This window comes from Phodopus roborovskii, unplaced genomic scaffold (assembly GCF_943737965.1).
Source record: "Phodopus roborovskii unplaced genomic scaffold, PHOROB, whole genome shotgun sequence".
NCBI classification, from domain to species: Eukaryota; Metazoa; Chordata; class Mammalia; order Rodentia; family Cricetidae; genus Phodopus; species Phodopus roborovskii.
In genome coordinates, this window is record NW_026125281.1 from 7588536 (window position 1) to 7600439 (window position 11904).

The following is an 11904-nucleotide window of genomic DNA, read 5'->3' on the forward strand; positions in this document are numbered from 1 at the left end:
TCTGAGTCTGGAGCTCACGGAATTAGCTGGGTTGGCTGGCCAGAAAACCCAGGACCCTCCTGTCCCCTTCTTCCCAGTGTTAGGGTTCTACAGGAGTTGCTGCCATGGATTGCTAGGCATGGAGCATAGGTCCTCAAGCTTATGCAGCAGTGACACTACCATCAGAGCCACTGCCCCAACTGCTTTCCGGTGGCATTGTTCTCTAAACAAAGACTTCTTTTTTGTTTGTCTTTTGTTTTGTTTTGTTTTTCGAGACAGGATTTCTCTGTGTAGCCCTGGCTGTCCTGGAACTTACTTTGTAGACCAGGCTGGCCTTGAACTCACAGAGATCCACCTGCCTCTGCCTCCCCAGTGCTGGGATTAGATGTGTGCACCACCACCACCAAGCTAAACCAGGACTTCTTAACTTCTACTTGTGACTCCTTTTCACCCTCCAGACTTTTACCTCCAAGTTCACCCCAAATGAATAAGTATATAAAACAGGTAGGTAAATGAAATGTTTTCTGCCACAGTGAAATTTATTTTAGAACAATTCTTTTTTGATGCAATTTTACCTCTTATTAAAGGCGAAGGCAAATATGCATACTAATGGGATGGATGTACTTATTTATGTTTGCATGAAAATTAAGTCTTGGTTGAGTGTTTGATATGCAGGGCACAGAGCATCTTTGATGTTTTCCAGAGTTTGATTGACATTTTGATTTTATAATCATCAGTGTTGACCACACTTCCTCACATAAATACACACTACAAAATGGCAGAGGGATATGTAGGGCCATTTCAGAAATTGTTGGAAATTCTGTCCTAATCCGAAGTCAAAACCACTGACTGACACTTTATTTATTTTTTTAAAGGAAACTCAAGTCAGCAATGCAAACAGCGTTTTTCAAATTCAAGCATTCTAAAGACACGCTATATGAAGACATATATGCTCCTATGAAAACATCAGGGCCTTGTGTACTGTAATTGGGCCATTGTATTTCAGTAAGGGCAGGGAGACTTTGCATCTACATTACAAACACATAATCCTTAATACACCAGGACCTCATGTAAGACCCTCAGAATGAGGAGTCTTCCAGGTTCGGCCGATACCCCAAAAACTCAATGTCCAGTCCAGTTGCTGCAAAACGCAAGAGGCTTTAATGAACAGGAGACGTTTGCGCAAACGGGCTCCTCCAGCAGGCAGGCTAGGGAGAAGCCCCCTCCCCTGGGCCCAGGTGTTTTTAAAGGCAAACCCACAAGCTTAGGGAGGGGGTGGGACCCTCTGTCCATTGAGTACGTGACCCTTGGAGGCTGGATGGTCTGCTATTAGGGTCAGCAGACCTTAGGGCCTCAGGTGTGTTAATTAATCTTGTCGGGGCAAACCAGAGTTACAGCTATCTCTTGACCCTATTTACCACCTGTTGACTCACAGGAAAGGAGGGGCAGTGTGAATTCTTCTTATCTCAGGGCCTTGTGAGAGGAAGCTAGCAAATTCCAAGGAACAGATAATGGTTTCTAGGTTAGTCCATCATTAACATTACTTTTTAGGTCTTTCACTCAAAGTTGAGCCAGGAAAGGAGGGGCAATGTGAATTCTTCTTATCTCAGGGCCTTGTGAGAGGAAGCTAGCAAATTCCAAGGAACAGATAATGGTTTCTAGGTTAGTCCATCATTAACATTACTTTTTAGGTCTTTCACTCAAAGTTGAGCCGAGGCTTCTGCTGCCTTCCCTGACGTGATAGCACAGGCAGTGCAAAGTGTACATGCTCAGAATCCCGGCCGTGGAAAGTCATGTGACCAGAAACACCCATCCCTTGCTTGTTTGACTTTAACTGTTCTCGTCAGTGCACACCCAGAAACATTGTATCTTGATAAAATTTCACAAGCTCCACATTCTGTTGTAGGGATTTGAGTGGGCGGGTTGGGGGCGGCTAAGTTACCAGGCTTTGAAACCCAAGAGGCTTTCAGGCGCCCATATTTTCTTACCTTGCTTCTTTTATTCTTTCTCATTTCCTCTCTTGTCTTCTCCCCTTTCCCTTTGCTTGCTTCCGTCTTTCTCCCATCTATTCCTGAAGTGCATTTTCACTGCACTTCCGTCTTTATGTCTTCTTTTTGTTCCCCTCCCCCCTCCCTTCTCTTTCTCATGCTATAATCTCCATTACCGCTTTCTTTTCCTCGTCCCCACTCCATTTTCTCTAATTTCATCCAGTTTTTTGTTTTGGCCCCTCTCCTTCCTTTACACTTTCATGCCTGGAGGCCAATATGTTTCGCAGAAGATGCTAGAACTGTCTCTCTTGATGCTGGGCCACTAAGGTCTCTGGATTTGGAAACTGAGACCTCAGACAGGCACAGAACCCAGTCTGGGAACGTACTGAGCACTTTGACTGCACGAATACAGTGTAATTCTCCCCTCTCTAGTTCCTGCCTTTATAACTAGCTCTGCATTCAACAAGAAGAGAACAATACAAGCCACGTCTCCACAGTGGTCTACACGCACAGAGGATGCCGGGTAATTACTGTTATGTTTTCTTTCCCTCCCTCCATCTCTCCCTTCCTCCCTGCCTTCCTCTCTCCCTCCCTCTCTTCCTCCCTCCCTCCCTGCGTCCCTCCCTCTGTCTCTCCATTTCTTTTTGTTTTTTTGAGACAGGGTTTCTCTGTGTAGCCCTGGCTGTTCTGGAACTCACTCTGCAGACCAGGCTAGCCTTGAACTCACAGAGATCTGCTTATCTGAGATTGAAGGAGTATACTACCATGCCCAGCAGCGTTAGAGTCTTCACAAACTGTCCTGTGAATTTGAAAGTTGACATACTTCCATTTGGAGGGCTTCTTGCTGACACTGTCCTCACAGGCTGGAAGGCGTGTCCATGCTAACCCTTGTTTACTCTTCCATCAGACAAGGGAGACCCAACAGCCGCTTGTTTAGATGCACAGGCTGCTTACTATCGAGGAGTCACTGAGTGTCAGATTTTTTTATCCTTAGAAAAGTTACAGTACGTAGTTGAGCATGGTGGTGCACACTTGCAATCCTCACGTTTGGGGCGAGATGGAGTTAAGGAGTGCAGAGGCAGCCTCAGTTGTTGGTTTTGAGGCCGATATGAGGTATGTGAGCCCTTGTCTCAACCTCATGCATATGTGTGTGTAAGTATGTGTTCATGCATACACACATGCGTGCTGGGCACAATGGCACATTTGAAGGTTGCTACCGGGTCAACTTGGGCTACTCAGTGAAACTGTGCCTCAAGAGAAAAGAGTGAGTAATGTTTGCTACACAGTTGTCATGGCTCTTTAAGACTTCCGGCACTACCGGGCCACTTCTAAGTATGGTGCGTGCGATCCTGACTTCTTTTGCTCCAGATACTGTATGGAGTTCAAGACAGAGTCCCTGACTCCTCACTGTGCTCTGGACAATCGTCCCCTGACACGATGGATGCAGTACCTTAGAGAGGGTTACACGGTGTGTGTGGACTGCCAGCCCCCAGCTATGAATTCTGTGAGCCTGCGTTGCTCTGGAGACGGCCTGGATTCTGATGGGTAAGGAAGGAAACTGACTGATGGGCTTTCGTTCCCCGAGGACCTGTCCTCTGTGTCCCAAAGAGCTGAGCAGTGTGCAACATCTCAACATAGTACATGGACAGGGAGGCGGACCTGTCCAGGGACCCAAATCCAGGACTTCGGTTCTTGCTAAGGGACCCAGAAGCTCTCTGCACCAGAAATACACAGGCCAGTCTGGTTATCGGACTTCATTCCAGATGAAGTTCTCCAAGGACTACCAAAACCCTGCTCACTCCACAGGGGCTACAGACTCTTGAATCTGACTCTTTTGGATTAGAGAATTAGAACGTACACATTCTTGGCCCCACTTCTTAGGACCAAGTGAACCAAAGTTTTAGTAATCTCTTAGGTCTGGACATAAAATTTTTCCTATAAAACATCAGAAAGCAGCTATTTCTGGCTTTTCATTCGATACATGATTTGTCATAACCACTAGACTCTGATATTGGCTATGAAAGCAGCCATTGACACTTTTTAAACCTTGTTCTAACAGACTTTTGTCTATCCCCTAGGAAATCCTGAAGTGGACCCGTTTGAGGTTGCTAGAGCCTAGATAAAATGAAAGACAAATCTGCGTTGGAACTCAAGGGGCAGACATGTCAGCATGCAGCCACGTTTTGTGAAAACCTGCATTGCATTTCATGGTTTAGCTAGCACTGAGCTGCCCCAGAAGCACGAGCTGTTACTACAGCAGCCGCTGAGGTGCGCGATCAGGGACAGAAAGCAAGCAAAGCCTTCCGACAAGTTATTGCACCAGGTATGGTCGTATGGCAGAGGTAGGGGGATCTTTGTGAGTTGGAGAGGAGGTTAGTCTACATAGTGAGAAGAGACAGTCTCAAAGCAAAATGGAAGGCCTGTGCGTTTCTTCACTAGCCACTGCTCTGCCTCTTCTAGATTTCTATGAGACACGGGAGCTCCAAGGAGCTGACTGGGCAGTCTGTCAGCTGGTTGGTTGTTACAGTGGCAGAATGGATCTTTGAATGGCCTCACTCGAACCCCCTTATTTACTGTCCAGGGCTGGGGAGAGAACCCAGGGCGTTGCACAAGCCAGGCAAATGATGTACCTGAGCTACAGGCCCATATAACATCCTTAAACGATTACATTTTGAAAAATGGGGTTGGGGAAGTCAGTGCAGTTTGTAAGAAGAATTCAGTAATTCTCCCTGTTATTAGAACTGTTCTGGATCTTGCCTGTGAAGAAGGGGGCAGATTAATATAAAATTGTTTAGAACTCAGTATGGAGAGACCACAACTAGGGAATCCTGACAAAATGGACTATCACTATTAATTTCTCTTCTCGATGGTGATATACTATAGTTTTATCAGAAACTAATACCAGGGGAAACTTGGAAAATACTCTTTATAATTTTTACAAGTGCACATGAATCTATAATTGCCTCAATAACAACAAAGTTTTAAAAAAAGTAAGCCAAAGAATTGAGACCGGGAAACAATGTTTTAGGAATATATTGCTCAAGTTATTTTCTCTACTATTCTTTAGAAAACCATTTTATGTATGTGCATGTTTTGCCTGTATGTATGTCTGTGCATAACATGCATGCAGTATCCTGGGGCCTGGAGTCCCTGGAACTGGAGTCACAGACAACTGTGGGCTGCCCTGTTAGTGCTGGAATCAAACCCATGTCCTCTGGGAGAGCAGCCAGTGCTCTTATTATGGAGCCATCTTTCCAGTCTATCTACAATTCTTTTCACACATCTACAAGGTATATGAAAAAAGAAAAGCTGCTTAAATAAACACAAAACAGCTTTCGGGGCTGATGAGATGGGTGAGCAGATGAAAGAGCTTCCCGCCAATCTGCACCACTCACGGTTAAATCCTGGACTGACGCCATGGGGAGGACTCACTCCCGGCCGTATTTAGGTTTCTGTTGCTCTGATAAAAGTCCACGATTAAATGGTTGAATTCACCTTACTTCCAGGTCAACAGTCTACCACTGAGCGCAGCCAGGGCAAGAACTCAATGTAGGAATGAGGAGGAAGGAACTGATGAGGCCGTGGAGGAGAGCTGCTTAGTGCCTGGCCCGGCGTGGTTTGCTCAGTATTGCTTTTTCTTAGACCACCCGGGGCCACCTGCCCAGGAGCGGCACCTGTGAGCTGCACCTTTCCTTATCAGTCACCAGTGAAGAAAACCCTTACACACTTGCCTACAGGCACGCTGATGTTCCTCTTCCCACGCATCTACAGCTTGTGTCACATTGACAGGACACTAACACACACACTCCCCTAAGTCATTATCTGACATCTGACTTCTTCATGCCATGGCATGCAGATTGATGCACCCACTAAATAAATGCTAAAAGGTTAAAAAAAAAAAAGATAGCTTTTAAAAGGAAATTTTTAATAATGTACCATACTTTTTAAAGCAATGGGTAAATAGTAGGTATTTTAGCAATTTAGGCTTGATGATTTAAGAACTATGTTTAGAATGACGTTGACTTGAATGCTTATTTTGACCCAAGATGCCAGCTTTGTAACTAATCAGCAGCATACTGGGTAAACACAGACACAGGGCAAATGTGAGGTAGCTACTGGGTCAGGAAGCACACAGCAATTACTAATGTGTCTGTTTATTGGGTAAACAGGATACATAGATTCAAGAACAATAGGAAATAATGCATGACTGTAGAGAGCCACCGGTGCTATTCCCAAAGATGGCACCGGTTTCCTGTCCATAAGCCAGCAAGGCGCGGATGTGCGATCCACGTCATGGGGTGACCGTTACGACCGTTACAGGCTGCAACTGTCAGTAACAGACACAGCTCCTCTGCAACTGTCAGTAACGGACACAGCTCCTCTGCAACTGTCAGTAACGGACACAGCTCCTCTGCAACTGTCAGTAACGGACACAGCTCCTCTATATAAGCAGAGCCCTTTTTCCTCCTCGGGGTCTTCCCTCAACTTGCTGTAATGAGCCGCGCAATAAACATAGCTGCAGAAGAATCCTGTTGTTGAGCGTCGTTCTTGCAGGCAAGGCGATAGTGCTCGACACATGACACTGATAAAAAATTAGAGGCATTACACAACACCATTTCTAACATAGATATTTCAATAGGGTGAGATTTTTATTCAGTTGCTAAATACAGCACATAAAACTCAAAATGCTAATTATTAATCCTTGAGTAAATATTGTAAAGAATAAATTGTTGATGAAAACTCATCTTCCTTTAAATGAAACTACTGAGCGAACTCAAGCTTGTCAGAACTCTTAGACTGTTTTGAACATTTATCACTCTAGTAGTAAAGACTTCAATAAGTAGTACATTAGCTATAAGTCAAGAAAAACTAAACCAAAACCAACCAAACACCACAAAGGAGCAACCCAGTTCAATTCTTTAGAAAATCCATTTCTATGTGGCATTTTGTAAGGTTAGTCTACAAACATGGAATAGAGCAAACAGAAATAGCCATAAATAAATACTTCCTATCTTATCAGGCTCTTGCTTTTGTACTAAAATAGGATGTGGGATAGGGCACTGAATTTGTTAGGGTCCAATGTATCTATGGTTTAAAAAATAAAGATTCTTAAAGAAAACACTGGTGGCATATAACTTTATTTTTACAGTGCAAATCTGTAATAAAACTATCATAAACAAATAATGCTCTCAACAAAAACTGTAAGACCCATCACTGACCAGAAAGTTCTGAACAAATGTAGGGATCCAAGTATTTAACTGCCCTTGCATTAAGCTGAAACAAACCTACTCAGCCTTCAGTGTCTCAGTTAATCAGTTTTAGAGTCTTCATTGTTCTCCACCTGTCTTTTAACAAGACACTTGTTCGGTTGTTGAACTTACAATGTGACAGTATTTTAGCCCAATTTCCCTCTCCACATTTCCTTACACCACACTTCAAAATTCTGTCCTGTTCCCAAAGCCATGTCTGTTGAAAAAAAAAAAAAAGAAAACAAAAATTACTCAAAGAAACATTCTTTAAAGATAATACATCTGTTAAAAATCAATGCAAAGCTTAGTTTCTTAAAAATGAAAGTGATTTTCCTATATACTTCTGTAAGGTTTTTACCTTTTTCCTTGATGGAATATGTTTATAAAAGGATGGACAAATTTTAATGAGGTGGGCTCAAGTAAGACAGACCAAAAAAAAAAAAAAAAAAAAAAAGCTATCCTAATAGGAATTAAGTAATTTAAATGAAAAAATTAAACAGCTGTAAGCTCCAATATAACATACAACTAAGTGTGTCAGCCACCTTCTGCAAAGAGTTCTCTACCACAAGGTCAATGGTGGACAACAGGAAAATAAAAGCGGAGGTTGGCAGAGGAAACAGTAGCATGCTGTATTCTTAAGACCACATGGTCAATTCTCTCCCTACGAGAGAAACACTGTCCTATTACAGTTGTCTATGAATGACACCTGTGCTCCATCCTCCAATCCAACTGGGGAAGAGTCTTGGAAATTATTACTCCTATCCACATGGGAAATTCAGAACAACCTAAACACTAGACCCCAACAGAAATGTAGTTACACTGAAGTAGACAATGGCCTTGAGGGCAGTGGGACAGGAGACAACTTCTGCATAGAACACTGACAACACAGACACAAAGATCAATAATACATGGGACCTCTTAAACTGAAAAGCAGCCCATAGACTGGGAAAAGATCTGCCCCAACCCCACATCTGACAGAGGGTTGATTTCTAAAACACATAAGGATAAATTCAGTAAACTAGATACCAACAAATCAAATAATCCAATTAAAAATGGAGTACAGATCTAAACAGAGTTGTCAACAGAGAACCCTCGAGTGTCTGAGAAACACTTAAACAAAAGTTCAAAATCCTTAGCCATCATGAGATTCCATCTTACAGCTGTCAGAATGGCTAAGATCAAATCCACAAATGATCACTCATGCTGAAGAAGATGTGGAAAAATGGGGAACACTCTGCCATTGCTGGTGGAAGTGCAAACTTGTACAGCCACTTTGGAAATCAGTATGGCAGTTTTTCAGAAAATTGGGAATCTGTCTACCGCATGACCCAGAAATCCCCCTCCTTGAGCATATACCCAAAGGATGCTCCATCCCACCACAAGGACATTTGTTCAGCCATGTTCACAAGCAGCTTTATTCCTAATAGCCACAACCTGAAAATAACCTAGATGTCCCTCAACTGAAGAATGGAAAACAATGTGACACATTTACACAAAGGCATACTACTCGGCAGTTAAAAACAAGGGCACCAAGAAATTTGAAGGCAAATGGATGGAACTAGGGAAAAAAAAATCATCCTGATTGAGGTAACCCAGACTCAGAAAGACAAACAGGTAGCTGAAAGGGATAATCATGATACAATCCACAGACCCAGAGAAGCTAAGTAACAGCAGGGTCCAAGTGGGGGGGGGGATGCATGGATCTTCCTGGGAAGGGGAAATAGAGATCTTGTGGGTGGACTGGGGTGGGTGGGGATGGGGACAGGAGGGTTCAGGTTAGGGGGATAGATGGAGGGTGGGACTGTAAGGGACAGATGGAAAGGGGGCACATTTTGGGGTCAGATAGAAACCTGTTGCAATGGAAACTCCCAGGAATCTACAAGGATGATCCCAGCTAAGAGTCCTGGCATCACTGGATGCACAGCCTGAACCGGCCATCTCCTGTGACCAGTTTGGTGACGACCCCAACTGTCAGTCTTCCTCCAGTAATGGATAGAAACAGAGGCAAACTCACAGACAGGTAGAGCTTGGGGAATCCTGAGGAAGAAGAGGAGGAAGGATCATAGGAGCCAGAGGGCTTAAGGACATCACAAGAAAACCCACAGAATCCACTACCCTGAGCTCACAGGAACTCACAAAGACCGACAATCAGAGCTTACATGGGACTGACCTAGTCCCTCTGCACATACTTTATAGGTGTATAGCTTGTTCTTCTTGTGGGACTCCTAACAGTGGGAACAGGGATTGTCTTTGACTCCTGCTGACTTTTGATAACCTATTCCTCATACTGGGCTGCCTTCTCCAGCCGTAATACAACTTATTCTTATAATTATAACATGATATGCCGTGTGTGAATGAGATCCATGGAGGCCTGCCCCTCTCTAAAAAGAAGCAGAGGAGTGAGTGGGGGAGGCAGAGAGAGGGAGCAGGAGGAGGAAGGGAGGGTAACCTGTGGCTGGGAATGTAAAATAGAAGTTTAGTTGTAAAATATTATGAAAAAAAAATAAATACATTTCCTGGGAGCAGTTAGGAGTCATTCCTGGGAGGGTAATGTACTAAAACTGAATTATGGTAGTTAACATTTATGAACCTAAAGAGTAGAACAACTTTGGATACAATACTTTTAAGTCTGACCTCCCGAATCTTTACCATACTCATAATTCAGGGTAAAGATACTATAAAATCCTGTGTTACTTCTGTCATGTGGAGGGGAGAAGAGTATTTTGAAATACTCCCAAGTTCAAAAAACACCCAATCTCCTTCATGGATACCTATTTTCAAAGAAGCTGATTTTACAAAGCCCTAATTGACCACCTGTAGTTCCCTTTAGATTTCCTCTCTTACTCAAGGAGTACTGGTGGTAAGTAGACTAAGAAGCACTTATGAAGGTCACAGCCCAGAACAAAGGGTCACTTAAAAAAAAAAAAAAAAAAGCAGCTTAGAGATTAGAGCACATTAGTTTGCATGAAAGTGGCCTTACATGACCTGTATAAAAACAGACAACCAACCAAAAATAGTGCAGAGGCATCATGAGCTCATCACGTAACTCATTGGTACAGCCGCACTCATTTAGTATGCACAGGTCCGTCCCACACTCAGCTGATGATGTGCAGGAAGCAAATCAAATGAGCTGTTGATCATCTTGACTATTATGCTATTCTGACAATTATCTCTGCAAAATAACTTGAAGCCACAGGAAATACTCCTAGTGGGCTGATTCTCAAAGCTCTTACACTTGACATGATTCAAGTGCAAATAGGCTAGAAAAAAACAAAAAAGCAAACACATTTTAAATAGAGTAAAAAAAATATTCCATACAGTAAGATAATAATGACTTGATTTACCAATCTATGGTCAAGAGTTGGAAAGTCAGATAAACTACTCCACCAATAGTTTCACATACTGGACAAATGGCATTTTGATTACACTAAGTTGGAGAAACAATGTTAACCCTGAAGTTTACTTAATAAGATCTGAGCAAAGCCGGGCAGTGATAGTGCATGCCTTTAAGCCCAGCACTTGGGAGGCAGAGGCAGGCAGATCTTTGAGTTGGGGGCTAGTTGCAAGGCAGACAGGGCTACACAGAGAAACAAAACAAAATAAAAACCCCTGATCAAATGGTATTATTTTGTAACTTCTGTGTGGTTTTCAAATGCATTAAGAATCTTATTTAAGTTAGACCTATTAGGAAAACAAGTATAAATGCTTTTTCAATGTTTGTAAATATCACTCAAATGGAGTGGGAAATACCTGTTTTTTCTTCCGCCTGTGTTTCTCATCAGGGTCTCGCTGATTCTTTGAAATGCACAATCCATTGCTTCCAGTGGCTTTTCTGTTTCCTTCTGTCGTTACTTTACCTGCAAATAAAAACACTAACATTAACTCCTCCTTCACATTAGAAGGGTGGACTTTGCAAAGGTTGCCAGGAAATCCCTGTTTACTTAGCAATGGTAAGAAAATGAGCTCTGTGGGTTTCATTCTTTTTCCTTCAAATCTGGAAGCAACATAATTCTAGGAACCCATTTGACTACACAGAAGGGTCCTCTGACACCTCCAGAAACATATTTCATCACCCGCATAAAGAAGGAAAAGTGCTTTCGGCAGAGGATCATGGAAATCTTTTATGATATTTATTAACAGAATACATACCCTTCTCAGATACACATCAACAACAATCACCAGAAGTACATTATCATGGCAGTGGCTCTCCATGTTTGCTCTGGTACAGAATCATTCAGAAATTTTCAAACATATGGATGACTAAGTACACCTGGAAATTGTTTAAGCTCTAGAATACGACCTAGGGATGTAGTTCAGTAGAACACTTACCCCACACACATGAAGCCAAGTGCTGTAAGAAGAAATAACAAAAAAAGGATAATGAGGAAATATCCAAGACATACAGACAGGATGAAGTGGACATTTGGGGAAGCTGAGATGGAATGTGAGGCAGAGGGACACAAATGACACTCTTACTAATAAAGGAAGCTTATCAGGCAACTCTCCTTGTCCTCTCAAGTAGGACTGGGAGAGGTCACAGCTAAAAGCAGGAGAGGCAGACACCAGGACCCTTCAAGAGCACTTACTGTGTGCCTCAAGGAACCGGTAGGTCACCTCAGCAGATGGCATGACCTTGTACCCAAAAGACCCGAATAACTTTATCACTTGGACTTGATAACCCCTTTTAG

General features: G+C 43.0%; 2 long non-coding RNA genes across 2 annotated transcripts; one reads left to right on the plus strand and one right to left on the minus strand.

The window, feature by feature from the left end:
* Nucleotides 1–406: 406 nt before the first annotated feature.
* LOC127233306 (uncharacterized) lies at nucleotides 407–3516 on the plus strand. The gene is made up of 3 exons (XR_007835475.1): nucleotides 407–483; nucleotides 2400–2490; nucleotides 3336–3516. It is a non-coding gene; the product is annotated as an uncharacterized LOC127233306 (long non-coding RNA).
* A 3066-nt stretch (nucleotides 3517–6582) lies between these two features.
* LOC127233313 (uncharacterized) lies at nucleotides 6583–11069 on the minus strand. The gene is made up of 2 exons (XR_007835476.1): nucleotides 10967–11069; nucleotides 6583–7433 (listed from the first exon to the last, which is right to left on the minus strand). It is a non-coding gene; the product is annotated as an uncharacterized LOC127233313 (long non-coding RNA).
* Nucleotides 11070–11904: the final 835 nt, after the last annotated feature.